Below are 21,327 nucleotides of genomic sequence, written 5' to 3'. Positions count from 1 at the left end.
TTAAACGGCACACTGCCACATATTTGCTTTTGTACTACGCGATTTGCATACTCGCCTTTACCTGCATTGTGAGTCTTGCGCCAGGATACACGGCGCAATCCTTGGTTGGCATACAATTGTATTCAGTTGGTTTTTCAATATGTTTGCATTGCCACCAATGCACCCTAATCATTAAGCCTGACATAATCATCTCAGGCCCTTGGTCCGAAGTACGACACAGCTGTCCCACACCATTGTGTTACACGCAATACCCGGTATAGAGGTAGCGACCACTGTCACACATCCAAGATCCAACGCACCCTCACGCTGTTCACCTATTATACCGTTGTGCTGCTACTCATCAAAAGAATACCCCTAGAGGTCCCTGGGACCAGCCATTACAGAGGTTCGCCTCCCTAGTTTAAAAATTGTTAATCACTTGCCAATAGAACTGTACATAGGACTGTATTATAAACCCATGTGTTTACAATCTGGAACGTATATATCGAAACACAGTCCCCAGCGGGGAACTTTGCATGGCCTATCCATACCCAAACCAGATTATGCGCATTTGATATGCTCAACTGTCTTCAATTTATTTGCATTATGCTATCTTACAGCACATCGTGCCTGAGTCCCTCTATATAGCCAGCCCTTGTCACGACTTGCTTAGCACACACAGCAGCGACTCTGTGACATACAAGCTTACCTTTTAGCATATAGCTGCCGACGCCACCCATGCGCTAGTAGTGGACAAACCTGTCACTTGTACAAATTGTAATAGCTTGCACACTGTTATGATATGCGCCAAGTTCTCAAGAACCCCATCCATCCACCCAGCCACCACACAGATCATTGTTTTACACCTGTTTCAGTACACAATGCATGTGCTTTACACAACGCAACATACAGCTACTACTCTGCATTGTGCTGCAGCCCATCCTGGCTACCAATAGTTTCAGCAACCATCCTGCACAGACTGCCTGCTCAACTAACAACATGCCGAACTTCATCTGCAGCACTCTGACCATGAGCAGTAGGCTCCCAGCATCAGATAGTATTCCCCCTACAGCCTTCTTGCCCCCCTGCCTACACCCTGCAACCAAAACCACACCCTTCATCACATCCTCACCACATAACCCCTACTTAAATTCACTGGCCCTTTGGCTCAAACAATTCGCCACGTAACCCACACATAACATACCCTGCGCACTGAAACTTAGGAATGACAGACTAGGTATCAGATTCCTACCAGTCCCATCAGCGTCCAAAACTACCACCACTACTAGACCTCAGACTACCATGATTAACCCAGCAGACCCCAAGAACTTATCCAATACATGTACCTCACCTAGGGATATCACCACTCTTGCCATCAATAAATGTAGTCAGGACAAGACCACCCCGCCCATTGAGGGCGCACTAATCAATGCTAAATCACTGCCAGCTCACGCTGACTACATTATAGTACAAGACCTTGACTTCTTAGCTATTGCTGACACATGGTTACATGGTGCAGCTGGGCCATCTCTCTCTCTCTCACCATCCCCAATGAGTATTCCATCAGCAGATGCGATAGAGATTCCAACCAAACCAAAGGCGGGGGTGTCGCCTTCATTTCCAAAACCTCCTTGGGCCTCATACCTCTATCTGGTCAATCATTCCACTCTGCAGAACTATTGTCCGTCAAGCTCCCAGCCTCAGCCACCCAAGCACTTACCATGCAGCTTATTTACAGGCCACAAGGGCCAGTATCCACGTTTGAAGAAGACATTACCACCCTGCTCTCTGCAAAAACCAAGCCAAGCTCACAAATCATTCTACTGGGTGATCTCAACCTCGGCTTCCAAGACACTAAGGACACCAAATCCCTTGACATTGCCAACATGATAACAGAACTGGCTTTCGCTCATCGCATATTTACACCCACATCAAAGGTAGAACCCTTGATTGGTTGGTTAGACCTTAACTGCAACATCAACATCACATACAACACCCCCTGTGTCTGGTCAGACCACCATCTGATCTCATTCACCATCAAGATTGACAACCAGCGCACCGGTTAACACCTCTCTCCTCTGACAGGCACGAGGAAGAATAGAGACATAACACTAGAGAAATTGCTTCCATTTATACGACCCATCATCAACAACCCCTTTGAATTGCGCACAGACCCTACCGCATTAGTGGACATTTATAACCAAACCCTCCTCAAGGCCATTAATACTATCACCCCTCTTAAACTACGCAAGCGAAAACCATGCTCGCATCTCAACTCTTGGTTTACGCCACACCTGAGAGCCCTGCACAAGAAAAAAAGAAATGCAGAGGCCCTTTGGAAGAGCCTCCCCATAGCAACTAACAAGCACAACCTTCTGTTAGCATCCCTCAATTACAAAGAGTCGATCTTCCATGCCAAAAAAGACACGTTCAACAACCGGATTATCCAAGCTAAGTCGAGTACCAAAGAGCTTTTCAATATACTTTGAGAATTAGAATCCCTGTCAGCTCCCACCGACATCTGCGCTAAAGACAGAATGTGGTGCTCCAACATTCAAAAAGCTCTTCTAGTTAAAATTACTGTGCTCCAAGTTAAAATTTTATCCCAAAAAACTAGCCTCTTACTCGACACACCACAATTCACCCCATAAATGTCCCCTCAGAATACCGGCAAGCTATTCAACTTCCATCCACTCTCCTCTAAAGATGTAGAAAACATAATACTTAAATTAAACCCTTTCAATTGTCAGGGAGACCTGCCCAGCCCCCATCATTAAGGAAGCATTGAAAGAACTGGCTCCTTTTATCACCTCGATAATCAACGCCTCATTTAGCACAAGCATTGTCCCCAGTAACCTCAAAGAGCATAGGTTCTCCCATTACTTAAGAAACCATCATTAGACCCTAGTATCCCCTCCAATTGCAGACCCATTACTACGATCCCTTTTCTATTGAAAATCCTGGATAGAGCAGTTTACCTGCAGATCCAGGAGCACCTAGAGGCAAAAAAACTCATTGGCCTCAGGCAATCAGGCTTTAGACCAAGGCACGGGATGGAGACAGCCCTTATTGACCTGAAAACTCAAATTGACGAACTTAAAGACAATGGCAAACTCACCCTCCTCTTACTGCTGGATTTGTCAGAAGCATTCTACTTGGTCAATTACCACGTCCTATGCAACCATCTTATCTCTGAAGCACACTTTTCAGACAAAGCTACTACCTGGTGCAATCATTCCTAGAGAACAGATCTATGAGGGTCTTCTCCCCATCAGCTTCTGCTGAACCTGCACCTGTTACATGCGGAGTCCCCTAAGGCTCATGCGTGTCCCCTACACTTTACAATGTGTTCACGAAGCCCCTTTTCGGTGACCTTGACCATTTGGGTGTCACCTACACAAATTATGCAGATGACACCCAAATACTCATCCCCATCACTGGTGACCATGAAGCCAATTCCAAAGCACAGCACTCAATTACATTTTCCTTGTCATTCTAGCTTGGATGGTGCAACATGGGCTCTGTTTTAACGATGATAAAACAGAGCTACTCCTCCTCGGATCACTACATAAACTCAGTAAGCTCGCCAAGTTCGACTCCTTCATCATAGATGGCAATCCCATCAAGGTCTCGAAAGATGTAAAAACTCTCGGCATCTACTTAGATTCCTCTCTACGATTAGCCAGACAAACTAACACAATAACCTCCTCAACGGCCTACAGGTGCAAACTAATCACTGCATGCAGACCATTCTTAACCACTAACAACTGCGCCACCATAGCTAGAGCTTTAGTCCTGTTGAAACTCGACTACTGTAATGCGCTCTGTCTCGGGACTAGCCAACGGAACACAAACAAGTTACAAGTACTACAAAACAACGCCATCAGGGCAGCGTTGAGGTAGGTATATGTTGTCCACCTGACAGTGGGTGACCAATTCCAATCCTATTTCCCATAGATAACATACTTAGATGGTCCCCTTAAGTCAATTCCGATCCTTAGTAGGTTTTTCATTATCTGCCACGTAGTATGACGTCACCTCTGATGTATTTTTTATATGTGATCTTTGTTTTGTGAAAAGATTGCTGAGAGAAATTGAGTGTACGTCTTTGATGTTCATTGTAACTCCCTGTTTTGGATAATTGTTAATAAAACAGTACTTTGCCATCTACCTGAGTTGGTTCATTTATTTGGATTCAGAGTTATTCTGTGTGATCCCATCCATTGCATGCACCTTCCTTAAGGGCCCTAAGCTCAACAGCCTTCACAGCCACCTGCGATACTTTCTGTTCACCCTTTTCTTTTTGGTAACGTATTACTCAAAGTATCGTTTGACAATGTGTGGGGGCTCACCACTTGCACAAGGTCATCCTGCATTGCATTCTCCCCATCAATGCGGGTAAATGCATCTTCAGATTTTGGAGGAACTTGCGCAATCCTTTATTCCTTGGACTCTCATAGTTCTTTTGATTTTTCAACTTCTTTTTTGCACAGCGTAGTCTTTAAGACCCCTCCTAAACTTGCATTATATACGTCACCCGATTCCCTCTGCCCACTCAATTTGGCCTCACTGGTAGATACAGAGGCATTCAGTCTCACATCGTCTATCATCACCATGGAAGCCTCTTGCAGTTTCTGTGGGAGATCAAACCCTGAGCAACAGCTTCAAATTCTTATATTCAGGACATACACTTCCAATGTAATGATCTGTAAAGGGTGAACAGTCACAAGATTCTTGAAACTGCCCTTTAAATCCTCCATGGGAAGCCGCTTCAAAGCAGTCTAACGGGTGCTGATGTTTTCTAAAATATAAAGAATGGTGAGAAAATAAGAAGCATTCATCAAAGTAAATAGGATGCATGTTGGACCTGATCCATAAAACGTGATAAAACAACAAAAGGATTTTTTATTAAAAACTTAAAGGGACTAAGCTCTCATGCAACCAAACATGTACATGGTGCATTTACTATTCATTAAGTCACGTTAACATCTCCAAATTCACCATCTCTGTATCGCAGGGGTGCCATCTTCGCACAGCAACCCAAACCTAAAATTGAAAAGGGTTAATGAAAAAGAAAAAAATATTCGGCCCTAACAGTTGCGTGTGTTTTTAAAATATCTAATTAAATAATAAAGGGGAGAGAACGCAGATTTTGGTAATGTGGGGCATCATGGGAGTTTTAGTCCAAAAACATTGGGAGAGTCACTGGTTACAGACCCCCACACGATAGCCAAAACTAACCTTACCAGAGCTTTTTTTTATTATTTTTTTTCCGTTTAGTAACAGTGTAAAAAGAAACCGACATGCTCAGAGCAGCAATGAATGTTGCTTTCTGTGGCACTGCGCAATGATGTTGTCACTTGAAGCGGAGTGTAAACAAGGGGCAGTGTCATTGCACATCTGTTTCTAAAGGCTTAATTTTCACAATGTTTGTGGTGAAGCACTAAGAATGTTCACCCCGGTTCTCAAGACGCTAGTGGAGCTGTGTTTCTCTCGCCCCATCAGTGCCCTTTGGAACTGACCTTTTGAAGTTGGGCATTTACATTTTATTGTAGTGTTTTCATGTCTTAAAGCTACTTAAATGTAATAAACAAACAAAGAGCACACAGCTATTAGCCACAGCTGACAATAGTACTGCATGCTTATGTACACTTGGAGAAGCATTTAATGTTGCAGCTTGGTAGACTGAAGGGTCTTGCAGTGGGGGCTGGTGAATTTTAATTGAATGTTTATCACGAATATGCTGGCCTAACCGAGCATAGCAAGTGAGTATGAAGCAACCAATGGTAACAGGGGGTTCTCCCTCGGAGGAAATGTTTTAAATATTGGGTTACAACCGTGCATTTTTAGCACACTTTCTGTGAATATTTGGACAAAAAGGCACCGTTTGCGATTGGTTTTGTAGGGTAACAAATGAAAAAATCCAATAGATGCAATTCACCAACAGTGCATAGGAGCATTTTCCAGCTCATTTTCACGATGGCTTTGCCCACAAAATATGCAAGTATAAAAACACTTTCATGCTGGCTGTGCCAATACATGTCCATGGAGTCTGCACCAATAAATGCCAGCATTGCCATGTAAGAACATATTCCTGTTTGCTTTACCTGTATAAAATGTCATGCCACAATAAGAAAATGTCCATGTTGACTCCACCAATGGAGCCAGGATAGCCAGATAATAACACTTATCGTGTTTGCTTTACCCTTGATGTTTAGTAATACATGCCATGCCATGGTAAGACAATAAATCCAGACTGGCTGCACAAAGTGTCTCCGTGACACCCTCGGCATCACTGGCCGGGCGCTGAACTGGCTGACCTCTTTCCTCACAAACCGCCCTTGCCAGCTGCAATTGGGCTCTTTCTCCTCCTCCACCACCCTCTCTACCTGTGGTTTCACCGAGGGCTCTACACTATTGCCCTGGATCTTCAATATCTATCTCACCCCTCATCTGATATCCTTCTTCTATCCTCATTTCCAGTGTTATGCCGATGACACACAGCTTTCCTTCAAACTTCCCTCTACTTCACCCTTTTCCTCCTCTCCCATCCTTGACGGTCTGGTTGCCATTCATGCATGCTACTCAGCGAATGATCTCTGTCTCAATGCCAGTAAGACAGAGATCCTCCTCATTGGGGCACCTGTGCCCTCTTTTCCTCTTACCCTTTGGCCACCCTCTTCAGGCCCTTTACACCCACCATCCCGTGAGGCCAAAAACCTTGGACCATCTTCGAGACTGCTTTCTCCTTCCCCCCTCACATCATGAACCTTAACAAAAAGGCCCAATCCCAGCTCCACCTTCTCAGAAGCATTCTTCCCTTTCTCAGCTTCCCCCAGAAGCTCAATGTCTCTAGAGCTCTGGTCCTTTCCAGGCTGGACTACTGCAACAGCCTCTTTCTCAATCTTCCTCTCTCCTGTCTTCGCCCGCTCCAGCTAATCCAGATTAAGGCTGCAAGATTTATCCTTGGCCTCAAGCCTGGGGACTGTATCTCTACAGCCGTAAAATCTCTCCACTGGCTCCCGGTGGCTCCAAGGATCAAATTCAAGACTCTCTGAATCATCCACAAGGCCTTCTGGGGCCTGAGGCCATGCTATCATCAACTTTCCCCTCCCTAAATACACCCCTGCTAGAGCCCTACGTTCAGTCAGACCTCCTTAGGTTCTGGAAACTGCTCAAAACACTGCTCTTCTCTACCTCTTTCCGTCTTCCCCTTCCTTGGTAATCACCCCACTGCTGCTGTGACTGGTGGCCTGGTCCTCATGAACCCCACAGGCTCTCAGGCCCTTCCTCCCAGTCATCACCAGCCTCCCCCCACACTCTCCCCCCATTGCCCTTCGAGCCCCTGACTTGTGGCTGTACATACCCTTGAGAGCTGCTTGTACTAGCACTTAGCCTGAGGTGCTCCTCCTGTCTCCCCCTCAGCATGTCCCTCATGGGCCCTCCTCCAGCACTTGTCGACTCTATATTTGTGTTTCTTTCCTTTTTGTGTCTTGCCACTGTTATTATTTCGCCTGTTCCCTTCCCATTTAGCCTTGTGGCACTTTGAAACACAATTCTGTTGTATAAAGCGCCTTACAAATGACCAATAAAATAAAAATGAATATAGACCAGTCCAGCCATGTAATAATGCTCAACATGTTGGTTTCACCCTCAATGCCCAGTAAACATGTCATGTGATACTTTAAAAAAAAACTGCCCATCCCCAATGTGGGATAGCACCACATAAGAATACTCGACATGCTGCCTTCACATTTGATGGGCAGTAAAAAATGACATAACACAGTAAAGGAATATGTCTAGCTTGACCCTACCAATGTAGGACAGTACCACTTAGGAAAACGCATCATGCTAGTCTAGAGGTGGAGCTAAGTACCCCCACCCAAAGCTCCTCCCCATGTTGCCTATATGTTGGGAGCCGGAGTGTGAGACACGTGCAGTGCCAGTGAAACTACCTATACCACAAATGATCATGGAAGTAAGGTTCCCATTGAAGAAACCATACATTATTATCATGTACTCTCGAATATATGATGGCCATTTGAATGAAATCCTGAAGAAGTGGGAAAAACAAGCGAGGGAGCAGAATGGTGATGTCAGATCGAAGCAAATCTGACGCACCCGTACAAAGATCGACAAGTATAAACATTTTATAGAATCAAAGGAGGAGGTGTTAAAGATGAGCAATATTTCGGGCTCGAGATGAAGATGCTCATGCTACAAGGATAAAGAAGAAGATATTAAGTCATTTTACAATTTTACAGTTGCAGTACCGCAAGCAGACACAGTATTCATGAGGCTGGCTACATAGTGCATTAGCTTGCAGCGATGTGCCTATGTAAATGCATAGGAACGTATGGACTACAGGTATTCCATGATGCACTTTTAGCAGAGTTGGGCCCACAAGAACAGAAGGGTTTTTCAGTGTGGCGCAGTTATGTAAATAAGCTAAATAATGAAGGTGAATCGAAGAAAGGCTTGGTTGGCCCAGCACCAGAAACTCGAGGCCACCCTGAGCCTGGATGTTCTTGCAGAAGTTACAAACCGTGTGAAGGGAAAAAACTCCTGACCGAGGTGAGATGCAAGAACATTGAAGACATCAGAGCTTCTTCGTTTAAAAGAGTTAAATACAGCAAGATGTTCTGAAACATGGTCTCCAGTCACGTTGTATGATGGAAATAGACACAGGGATGAGCTACATCGAAACTAAAGGACAGAGTATGCCTATACTCCCTTTTCTTTTCAGCCTTAGAGAACATTTACAAGGCCAATCTTCAAAGGGCTAATTTACTGGCTGATGGCAAGGGTGATGATAGATGGGAGGCTAATGAGGTGGGAAGCTGTGGGTCTAACCAGCCACCAGCACCTGGGTGCCAGCCTGCGTGCAGCTGGCAAAGGTGGAATATTACAGAGAGGTACAAGGGTGCCAACCAATCATAGAGGGCCACGTAATGAAGATCCCTATTGTTTGTATAACCAATGGGACGTTGTGTATTTGATGACGTTCGTAGTGACCTGCACTAGAGAAGGGCTTAGTTGCCCACTTGATGTTAGAAGTCCAATCACTCTCCCTAATCAGTATGGAACGTATACCTAGATGTTCTTGCTTAAGCTTAGATCCTATCATACTCCCGAATAGCTTTTTGTAGTTTGCCACGTAGGTTGACATCAATGATGATGAGATTTTAGTATATAATCTAAGTTTTTTATGAAATGCGTTGAGTAAGAGGGTCTAGCATGTTTGTTGATGTTCGTTGTACTCTCTGTTTTAGATAATTGAGATTAACACAGTTTACTTTGCCAACTTCCTTAGTCGATCTGATTTTTTATGTTTGAGTATGTTCTGCATCCCCATCTATCACAGAATATTGCTATCCTGTCTTAAAGGACTTGTGTTGGATACACGAGTTCATGCGGTAGCAGAGTGATGATGGTTCAGATACATCGACATAGTAAGCTTTAGAGTCCCGGAAATATCGAACGTTCTCTGCCATTTAGGTGGAAGAACGTAAAGCTCCCTGTGGATAGCAGTCGTTAGTGTAAAAATCTTGCAAGTACAGGTGGGACGGGTCCCTCGTTTTTTTCAAGTGGAATCCCCTCCCGTCTTCTACAGGAAGCTGAGCGAACCGAAGGCTGAAGCGGCTGGCTGAGGAGGAGACAGTTCCAAGGGTCGAGAGCTGAAAACGCGAATGCTGAGTAGATTGAGTGAGAGGGCAAACGATGAATGAGCATTGAGTGGGAGAGTGATAACAGGGAAAGTGTAACCGAGGGTTGATTGGGATATTTTATTTTTTAAGTATAAGGCAAAGAGCATCATAGTTTAAGGTAGATAGACGAGGAGCAATCTATATGTTAAGCCCGAAATCCTATGTCAAGGACGTTTAGGACAAACTCGTCCTAAAGTCCAAGTGGACGTATCTAGGCTACGGACAATCAAGGATTGTTAAAGAGGACAGTTCATACTCCATGCAGAGTCATATAGGGGCAAAGAGAGTAGCCACAAGGAGCGTAGGCTGAGATTTACGTTAAGGCCTGACAAGTTTGTCTAAAGTCTGTTTGAGTTTGTCTATTTGTATGTTTTATGTTGTATGTGGTGAAGAAATTATGATATATTGAAGAAACAAGAAGCAATAGATTGTGATGAAAGGCTGAAAAAAATGATTATTTATTTAATTGACTGATGGTGTTCATTGAATAGGTAGATTAAAGTAAAGTGAAATATAAAGGTTTGGAGCTGCAACGATTGGTGCACGCTCATATTGTATTATTTTTCTGAAAAGCATTTTGTAAGAGCACAATATAAGAAATTAACAAATCGATTGTGACTAGTCATGATGGAGGATATTACTCTGCTTAAACACTTGTGCAGACAGTTGCCGAAACACGCACCCAAGCTTAAGCATTACAGTGCAAAATGGGTTGAGGGTACAGCAGACAAAATGTTCATGCCATGGCCACAAGGGGGATCACTTTCTAAAGCAGTTCTGCAACATATGATGACATATTTAAATGCAGCATATACAGGAAAAAAGTTAGCAAAGAGGCTAGCGAGCTTAGAGCTCTGGAAAATATACCAGCAGGAAAGGGAAGACCTACCTCCTGAAGACTGGATGCTTAACTAGTGTAATGAGGGGGGTATTGAGCCTTCGGCTCCCCTTACCATGCCTGAAGTAAATGGCAATAGTCCGAAAGATGAAGGTGTGTATCCATTAAGAGAGCTTAAGGCAGTGACAGGGTATAGCAATCCGATACATGAGTCGCCCGCTTATAGCTGTGACAAGAGTCCAAAAAAGAGTGCAGAAAGGGATGTAATCCCTAAAGTCCTAAGGGACAAAGAGAGGAGCGACAAACCAGGCATGTCTTTGGACATAGAAAGAGAAATAAAGAGATGGAAAGAAGAGAAAGATAAAGCTGGCGAGGTAGCACTCATACAGAATGAATGGATGGGCAGTCAGATATTGCTCAAACTTGATGGGAAGAGCATTGAAGAAGTAAGGCAAAAAGAAGATCTGGACGAGCAAGATAAAAAAGACAGAGAACAAGAAAAACGATTGAAGGAAGACGAAACTAAAAGAAAGAATAGACAAAAACAAGAGCAACTGTATCAAGATGAACAGTCAAAAAAGCAAGAAAGAGCTTTTACGGGCACAGTGATAAGCATGTACCCACAATAGGACAGCTCACTGGGTGACTTGATGTGTTCAGTACTGTCTGTGATACCTAATCCTCAAAAGGAACCAAGGGTAGACGTTACGATAGGAGGCAAATCCTTTTCTTTTTTAGTAGACACTCGAGCAACTCGCTCATGTATACGAGAGGGGTCATTTTTCATGTCAGGAAATGCCATGAATGTTCAAGGTTTCACAGGAGCTACAAGTAGAGTTCCTTTTACTGAGAAATTGCCAGTCTCTATAGGAGAATGTGATATGTCTATTTCATTATTGTATTCAAAACAGACACCAGTTAGTATAATGGGCCGAGATTTAATGACGATGTTGAATATGACGATTTCATTCACGGATGAAGAAATAGTGTGGTCTACACCAGGAATACATTATTTAAATGTAAATTAATTAATTATGGCATTTACAGGGCAAATAGCCACACGAGGAGTACCATTAGAACCAGAAGTATTTCATCATGGAGTACACATTTTGTTAACATGGTTGCCTGGTTTAGTGGTAAGACTATGAGCATACCTGATGAATTTCTCTTTAGACCAGAGATTCCCATGGACGAGGAAAGGGACAAATGTTTCCCTTAGAGTTGCAAGCAGCTGTAGTATGAGGGGAATTGGCCATGCTTATCAGATTTGATGATAATGGCAGATCATGGAGCACAGTGATTACTATTGGAGAAGGTTACCGATTGACGTCACTGATGAGGACATATTCAGAAATGACCCCTCAGACGATGAGGTAGTGTTTGAGATGAGCATTATATATTGGCTTAGGGCGGAAAAACTTGAGGTTACACAGAGGATGATGACAGTGCGACATCGTCCCACAATTTTTGATGAAGACATGGCGAAAGTACCAGTCTTTTTATGGACTACAGGCCCTTATGGCGTAGGCCTATTAAAGGGAGTTGGAGAAGTTAAGATTAAGCTGAAGCCAGGAGCAATTTTACCTTGAGAAAGAGAGTATCCCATGCCTCGAGAGGCAGACAAAGGTATTTTTAAAACAATATCTGCCATGATGGATCAGGGCATCCTAGTGACGTCAGAGTCACCATGCAATATCACAGTGTACCCTATCAAGAAATCTAAAGGGGGGTTGTGGCGTTTTATCCAGAACATGTGCCCGATTAAGCATATGGTAGAGGCCGAGTTTCCTCTAGTTCCTAACCCTGCAACGATTTTGTGCAGTATTCCTCCAGATGCATGTGGTTTCACAGTGATTGACTTGAAAAATGCGTTTTTCTCAATCCCATTGCATAAAGATTCTCAAGATCTGACGTCATTCACATTTCGTCAGACTAAGTTGAAAAGCACAAGATTGCCCCAAGGGTATTGTGAGTCACCATCGATTTTCAATAGAGTCCTGCAGATGGACTTGAGCAATATTGATTTGCCTAGTGTTGTTTTGCAATATGTGGATGGCATTTTGGTCTGTTGTGCATCAGAAGAGGAGTGCAGACACGATTCAGTTCAGCTAATGATTATCCTAGCAGAGAAAGGATACAAAGTGGATAAAGAGAAATTACAATATTGTCAGACAGAAGTGTTGTATACAGTACAGTTAATCTCGCATGAGGGAAAGAAAGTCACACCTGAGAAGGCTGAGGCCATTCTGAAAACTGAAAAACCGCACATGATAAAGCACATGCAGCGGTTTTTGGGACTGTGAAATTATGTGAGAGCATGGATATTTGATTATAGTTCATACACAAGGCCATTGTTGCAGGCCCTGAAAAAGGCACAAGCAAATTAGGAAAAAATTGCATGGACTGAAGAAATTGAAGAAGAGTTTGATGAGTTAAAAAAGGCAATTTGCACAGCTCCTGTTTTAGGGATTCCCAATTATTCTGAGGAATTCTATTTATTCTCGCACATGAATGGAACTGTCATGATAGCTGTACTCACACAGAGAACTATGTTGGGGTACAAGCATCTAGCATATTACAGTGGGATTTTGGACCCTGTAAAAAGAGGTCACTTCCCTTGCGAACAATCACTGGCAGCCGCCGCGTTCGCTATTGATAAATCTGCCATCATAGTGAGGGGGTGTTGTATGATGTTATTTATTGAGCACGCATTATTTGCAGTTCTGGAAAAACCCAATGGCACATTGACATCTCAAAGAGCTTCTGCTTATGAGGTAGTCATATCGAATCCATTGATTAAAATAGTCAGATGTAAAACAGTGAACCCTGCCACGTTTGTAGCCAAACCACTGGCAGAAGTCGAGCATGCGCATGATTGCTCAAACTATGAAGAATTCTATGATGAGATCCCGAGGGTAAAACAAAATGCTTTAGCAGCAGGGGAACTCTCTTTATTGATGGTTCGTCAAAGATCGATCAAACTGATGGGGAAAGGCATTCAGGTGCTGCCGTGATAAGACACAGAGCCAATGGGCAATTTGAAAAATTGATAAGTGCAAGACTACCGTCTCACTATCAGCCCAATAGGCCATTCAAGATTGGGAAGCAAATGCCCCTGGCCTTGCATGGCTTTGTGGGCATTGATGGGGTTCTACTGAACTGTCAAAGGGAAAACACATTTCTCTTTGACAGTTTAGTTAAAGCCAGCCCAGGAGCTCTCCCTCAGCTGCTTCCTCATCCATAATGAGTGTCTGGAAGATGCCCCTAGGTTTTGTGTACCAACAGGCTAGGTGGAGCTAGTCTTGCCACTTATAGAGACATGCAGGGACAATCTTAAATAATCAGCAAATAGCACAGGTTCAGAACTGTGAAAACCAATGGCAATTGTAGCTTTTGGGTAAAATGAAAACAATCACTGTGTTGATTATTGTGACATCATCATCAGGCAACCACGAACAGGACACCCTGCTTATCAACCAAATGTATGCTCTCATCCAAAACTGGATGGCCCACAATAGTCTCTGCCTAAACGACGATAAATCTGAGCTGCTCATAATTGGCTCCGCCCCCAGAATAAAATTTCTGAAGCCTATTTATGCGTCTTTCACCATTGATGGCACCACGATCCCAGTTCTCAAACAGGTCAAAACTCTAGGTGTTTACCTAGATGCCAGCTTATCCATGACCAAACAAGTTAGGGCCCTCTCCTCAGCCACCTCATACACTACCAAGCTCATCTCTTTAAGCCGTAAATTCCTCACACCAAAAAATTGCATTACATTAGCAAGAGCACTTGTATTCTCTAAATTGGACTATTGTAATGTACTCCTACTAGGCACGTCCAATGCTAACCTAACCAAACTCCAACTCATGCAGAATAAAGCTCTCCGAGCAGCACTGGGAATAAAAAAGAATGCGCACATCTCAACCATCAGAAAAAACATTCACTGGCTTCCTATCAAGGCAAGAATTATTTTCAAAACCTTATGCATTACGCACAAATGCCTTGCCAGCAAATCTCCCAAATATCTCAACAACACTGTTACATACAGAGCTCCCTCCAGACATCTCAGATCCAGGAATAGCCTCCTCCTTGCTATCCCCAGATTCAAAAGCACAAGAGCAGGGGGGCAGCAGCTTCAAGGTTCTAGCCCCAAAACACTGGAATGCTCTCCCAACAAACATCAAACAAGAAGAATCCCAACTATTAAAAAAATCGCTGAAAACCTGGTTATCCAGCCAATTCTAAAAACACACAAACTCCATAGGCCATTACAGCCCTATGATCTTCTGCCTTCTGGCTCACACCGCCTCCTGTTGCATCGTGCCTACATTGTCTAGAATGTAATTTTTAATGTTGTCAAGAATGTAATTTTGATCTGTCTGTAACTGATGCTGCATTATGCCCACAATTGTTAAGAATGTAAATCTTGAACTGTCTGCAACTACGCCGTGATACCTCAGGGTCTGGGTGTATAACAAATGTAATAAAGAAATAAAAACTAAAATCATTGAAATGTGTGCTATGGTTTGGGGTGCCTTTTTTAATTTCATATCTTTCAAGCAGTACGCTTATATGTTGGGTTTTGGCAAAGATTTGAACCTCCTTCTCAGTGCTTAATACCATCACTGTTCACATCTTGCACTTTTTCACATGGGAGCCAGTTGTCAGGTGTGCACAGATGAGGGAGGGAAGGAGTTTGAGGGGAGGGCAGCTTGAGATCTTGAGTAGTGCAGTACACATTATGATATAGAAGTCGGCTTATGCTGATGTTTTACTTCTGCAATAAGTAAAAGAACAGATATCCAAGGTCAGTTCCAAAAAACACATACAATTTAAAAAGCCAATAAAGGAGGCCACCCAAAGCGAGCATACTGTAATGGATTGATAAAAATGTATAAAACTGGTGTTGACTAGGCAAGGGGTTTGAAAGAATGGCAAATAACGTGGAGAGTAGGTCTCGCTTGACTTTTCCCTCCGCCAATCCAAACTGTGGGATTACTTGCAGCTATAGTACCTTTGGCTGTATTATAGAATTAACAAGTGCAGCATGCATTATATTAAAGAAATCTGTTTATTTTCATTTGCAGTTCTGTGTTAACTTAAATTAACAAGGCCAAATTCTGAAAAGGCATTGGCAGAGGTTATATTCAAACCCATGTCTTACATCCAGCCCTACAGATGTGGTGTGTATTGGCCACTTTTACTCAATAGAAATGGGCAAATACTCCCCAAAAATAAAAATAGCGAGTAAAAATATACCCAACACCCAACAGCAAACAGGAAAAAGTCATGTAGAATCTTGCACCTCTGCTTTCTGCCTCACAGCTTCATGGATATGTTTGGACCAGTAGTGCACCTAGTACCACAAGAAGAAACTACTATTATTACTGCCTGATCGGAAGACGTAAACCTGTATCTTTTAATGTGCCCCAATACCTCGGTGTAAAGAAATACATATTAAGAAAACATTTCCGTTTTCCAGTTAAAACTGATTATTACTCGCTTATAAAATACTCTCTTTTGGAATTGGACATACAGTTTTACCAACAAAAAAATAGGGAGTAAAATACCCCCACTTCCGAATCATATCTGGGGCACTGCTTACATCGGCTGCTCATTGAGATGGCCTACCCGCTTGTCCAATCCCATGATGTGTGAGTGACACCTGCAGGTACCTAGATGAGCTTTAACACATGTCACCAAGCGCTTGTCATAAGCAAAATCTTGCACGTGGAGCCGTTTACAAAAGATTTGGGCTGTAACCAGAGTCCTTGCTGATATTATTCCTACAAAGAAGGCTTTTTAGGAAGCTGCCTGGAGAGTCAAGGCCTGGAATTCGGCTGTAATCCAAGTATTTCGCTATATTATGCATTATATATCCCGCAAGGGGGGGCGGCTCCAGAGGAGCGGGCACCCGACTGGAGGCCGCCTGCTACCCCCTGAGCCTGTGTTAATGGTTTGGCTTTAGTCCATAATCGCCGTATTTCCCTATGTTATGAACTGTTCTTGCAGGGAAGGAGCTGCAGAGAGGCAGCACCGGCCTGGTGGGAGTCTGTTACCTCCCAGAGCCCATGTTAATGGCCGGCATTTGGGTATAATCGCAATGTTTCGCTGGGCCCATTGGACTGTGCCCTTTCCTTTGCTCGCAGTTTGGCTCTGTGTCAGCTCTTTCAGTTCACATTATTTCCACCTGGATTGCCCTTCTGTCTGAGTCCTAAAAACAAGCCTGTGCGTGGCGGTAGGTCAAAGGCTAAGCTGTTCCTTGATGCATGCCTCTGGGGGTCTTGTACACGCACAATGTGTCCCCTCGCCGCGGGTGTTAAGCCGATTGAATACATGACAAATCGGAGCGTGCCCTTCACTTCAGCGCCCCCATTCGCTTCTGCTGCGGTGCCCGATGGAAACTCCAGTTCCCCAGTTCATGGTTTCTGCTGGTTCCAGCTGATGTCCTATGGGGCTGTCAGGCAACCGCAATAAAGAAACCCGCAGTGGATTACATCGCTTCTTGGGCTGGCAGCCCTGTCGACTGGTTTCAATTGGCATTTATATTAACCAGCAGAATTCCCCTTGGTTCCCCGAGTAAACGCATGTAGTGCCGCTTCAAAATGTTTCAGCCAGGTCCAGTAAAAGCCATATATCCCTTGTCAACTGGAATCTCCACCGAGGCTTGACATCAGAGGCAGTAAAGGACGCTATCCACTACTCCTGTCCCTCCTGCTGCACTCTCACTTGGCCTTCATGGTCCTCGCCCTCTCTCTCCAGTATACATTGGTAGACACTAGCCCTCCCCGCTCTAGTCCCCTCTCACTTGCCTCTAGTCTAGAGGCAGCCCCTGGAGAAATATTGGCAGAGCAGAATATAGGCTTCCTTCACAGCACCTTCCTAGATCCCTCCGCTTCCTGACCTATGGCCGGCTATCCTCACGTATGCTATGCTATTGTTTATTTATATAGCGCCTGTACACAGGCAAGTGTTCCAAAGCGCTCAAGGGTGGTGGGGACATTGGGAAAACAACAGTCGCTCAGAGCCCTTTAATTTCTGAGACGATAATAGTCTGCACAGGCAGAGTAAGTGCGTACATACATTTAACAAGTTGAGACACAGCATATAGGCCTGAAGGCGATTCTGCAGTTTTACCAGTGCAATAAGGGGTGAAGACAGGTGCCTTTAATTGCCAAACTTACATCAATCCTAAAGTGAATTCCTATCATTTAATGGTCCAGTAGTGTCTCACCTAATTGCACTTCTAGGTGACCTCTCAACAGAGAGCCCGCAACCAGGGTCAGACTAAGACAAGAAATAGGCCTGGCCACCCAAAAAAAAAGTGGCCCACCCCTTGTCTCACGACCCTTGACCTCTGTTGACATCACTGGAAGTGGTGATTTGACCCCACCCCAAAGTGACATCATGGGAAGCGATGAAACATGACCTTTCACCCCCGAACAAAACAGGAAGTGGCATCAAATAGCATTGTACCTAAGTACACTGAAAAATATGGTTATGATTTCACTAATGTGATAAACATTTCATACAAGAATAGATCACCATATGCATCATTGATATCTGTGTGTATAGATCCATATTGTCAAATTTCTGTGAATGCAAGCAGATGTCCAAGGCCAAATAATAATATGTTATTGTATAACACTTACGTTTAAGCTCTTTTTTTATAGAAGAAATATGCATACAATATCACCCAGCCAGTGTTGGTACTCATTTATCGACCTAAGAAGGATGAAAGGCTGAGATGGCCTTGTTGGGATTTGAACCTGCAGATCACACACACACATCGCAGCAGTCAGCACTCAACCCACTGAGCTATCATATTGGCTATAGTAAAATGAGCAATTATTCTGTCGTGGATACCATTAAACTGGTAACTGAGATTTAACAGCAGACCAGTTACGTTCATCTGCAGGTCTGGTGCAAAGTTGGCAGCATGTCAAGCCCACATGCATCTACTTTCAGGCTTCAGAGGTTGGCAAAATAGGGAAAGCAGCGCACTCACAGGACATCCCATACTCTGAGCACTCGTTACCTCATACATGCAAACAAACATCCTGAACAGCATTCCAGGGAGATGGGAAAGATAGCCACATTGGGCCTCATTCCAAGTTCGGCGGTAGCCTTGCCTTTAAATCCTTGTGCGAGCAGAGCATGTCGGATGCACCAGCACCATTCACGAATGGTGCCTGTGCATCCGGCCTCCCCATTCCCATTGAGAATGGGGACGAATATTTTCTGGCGCCCAGGAATGGGCAATTACTGGGGGAATTACAACCCTGGCGGACCCGGTAATTGCCCATTCCCGGGCACCAGAAAATATTCTTCCCCATTCCCATTTGAGCCCCATAGGGCTCAATGGGAATGGGGAGGCCGGATGCACAGGCACCATTCGTGAATGGTGCCGGTGCATCGACATGCTGTGCTCGCGGGTGCCGGTCCGCCCGCCAGGTCAGACCTGGCAGGCAAAAAGGCACCTGCGAGCAGAAATCGTAGTTTGCCAGTACGGTAAAAAACGGTACCGGCAAGCTTACCGATACCGTTGTTACTGTACCGGCAAACTTGTAATGAGGCCCATTACAACAAAGCATTCATTGTGGCACAATTAAGTCAATGTCCACTTGATGTGCTATGGTGAAATATTTCTACACTGTACAGAAGATTTTAGGCACAAGGATTTTGTCAAGTGACCGAGGACACCAAGATGGGGTCTTGTGATGATCGTAACAGAGACAACGGCAGAAAAAAAACATGCTATTACTGCAACTTGCGAAAGGCGAAATACATAGGGGGTCATTACGAGTTTGGAGGTAGCCATGGTGCTGTAGCGCCCCCATAAGGCTCAATGGGAATGGGGAGGGAGCTAATAACAGGCCCGTTATTAGCTCCCTGGTCCCGTAGCGGCTCCCGCTAAGGGACCTCGTAATGCGGCGGTAAGGGGTTAACGGCACCGACATCCTTACCGGCGCCATTAATCCCTTACCGCTGCACTCGTAATGACCCCCCATAGTGAGAAATGGATGCTTATTCTGCTCTATAATTGGTAGTTTATCACAAATATCACTAATACATATTTATCACTAATACAACAGCACAGCAATTCCAGGGGGCAGCCCCCTGGAGTGGTGCAACGGTGACAGCCGCCAGCCCGGCGGCGGCCCCAGCCCCTCAACTTTGCATGCAACAGCAGCAGCATGTGAATGATGGATGCATGCATCATAATTTATGATGCACACATCATGTATGCAAATAAATCATCAAAGCAAGGTAACGTGAATTATGCTGTTGCAGGTGTTATTTCTTTTTTTTCTTCAAATTTTCTTTTCTTTCTTCAAAACTGGCTCAGGCGTGGGCAGAAACCAGCCCCCACTCAAGCGCTTTGACACCCTGACTCACTACTTTGGCCTGTTGATGCTGCCATGTTTCCAACATTATAATCTGCCCTTCCCCATCTCCCCTCTTTACTGCCAACACCCATCACCGTTGCCTGCCACCTTCTCCCACCTTTGGTGTCCTGGCCACTGCTGCCACTCCTCCTGATCTGCACCACTTGTTCCTGTCTGCCTTCCTGCCCCTGGCCTCTCTGACCATCGCCCGTCTTCTCTTCACCCGCAGCCTGCTACCATCCTCTCCCCATGAACCATTGCTGACTTGCACTTTCCCGTGTCATGTCAGTCAATTGGCCTCTGTACAATGTAAAACGTGCCCTAGATATGCGATTGCACGTAGAGGCAGCAATCACCTGTCAGACTAGCACCAATCCTGGTCTTTTGCTACATAGCAGTGACAGCCCACACTTGTAACTTCTGCAACACTGAAATACCTGGACGTTTAGCCATCACTTAAGCCCTGATCAAGAACCATGCCCCTCTGTACGTCACTTAAACAGCACAGTTATTTCATCTTTCACTTTAGTTGTACTATCTGAGCTTTGATCCAAGGCTACAACCAAATGACCGGGTGCTATAGCCCCCTCAGCCACTCCCTAGCAATGCCTCTTGACACTTCTAAATTCCGTCCCACAGAAAATAGGGCTCAAAAGATAGGGTGACCAGACATCCCGGTTTTGCTGGGACTGTCCCAGAATTGGGTGCTCTAAACCCCTTTTTCAAGATTATTTTTCCATTGGAAAATGCAGTGGTCCCTGTTTTTGGTAGTAGGTCGTCATAGTTGGCAGACATGAATGCACAACTTAAGATAGTGGTAGTTTGTGAGAAATTAATTATAATATGCGTTTATTCCACCAGTAACACTTAAACCACCTTCTCCTTCAACCACTACTGAAGTGTAGTGCCTTGAAAGCCCTTTCAAGAGTTAGTCCTACTTTTATGTTAGTTGCTCAGTCCCGGTTTTTTACTTTTTAAATATGTTGACCCTATGGAAGGAGTTCCAAGCCACCCGTAATCCCACCCTCAACATATTGTTGCCTTACAGAGGTCTAGCACAGTGGCCTGTCCAGACTCTTTTGACTGGAGTGGCCCAAGTGGGGCACTGACTTATGCAGGGGTGGCATGAAGTAAGAGCGCACACACAACCAGATGATCATAGTTTTGGATAATGGGGTGGCACCTGGGGTGGCATGTCAGAATCGAGGGGTAGCATGTGCCAACTCAGGCCACTCCCTGGCCATGCCTATGGTCTAGCACCACCTGAGTGCTCTGACTAAGCCGTGCTTCACCATTGTGTTTCTTGACAGCACGTTCTTATTGAATACACCCTGTACCTCCACTGCAACGGTCCTAAATTAGGAGAAGCAAAGACACACATAGTTACGTTAGTATAATGAATGACCACAT

This window comes from Ambystoma mexicanum, chromosome 12, assembly GCF_040938575.1.
Source record: "Ambystoma mexicanum isolate Mex_15411 chromosome 12, UKY_AmexF1_1, whole genome shotgun sequence".
Lineage (NCBI taxonomy): Eukaryota > Metazoa > Chordata > Amphibia > Caudata > Ambystomatidae > Ambystoma > Ambystoma mexicanum.
The sequence above is the reverse complement of the archived record's forward strand: the minus strand, read 5'-3'. Positions refer to the sequence as shown.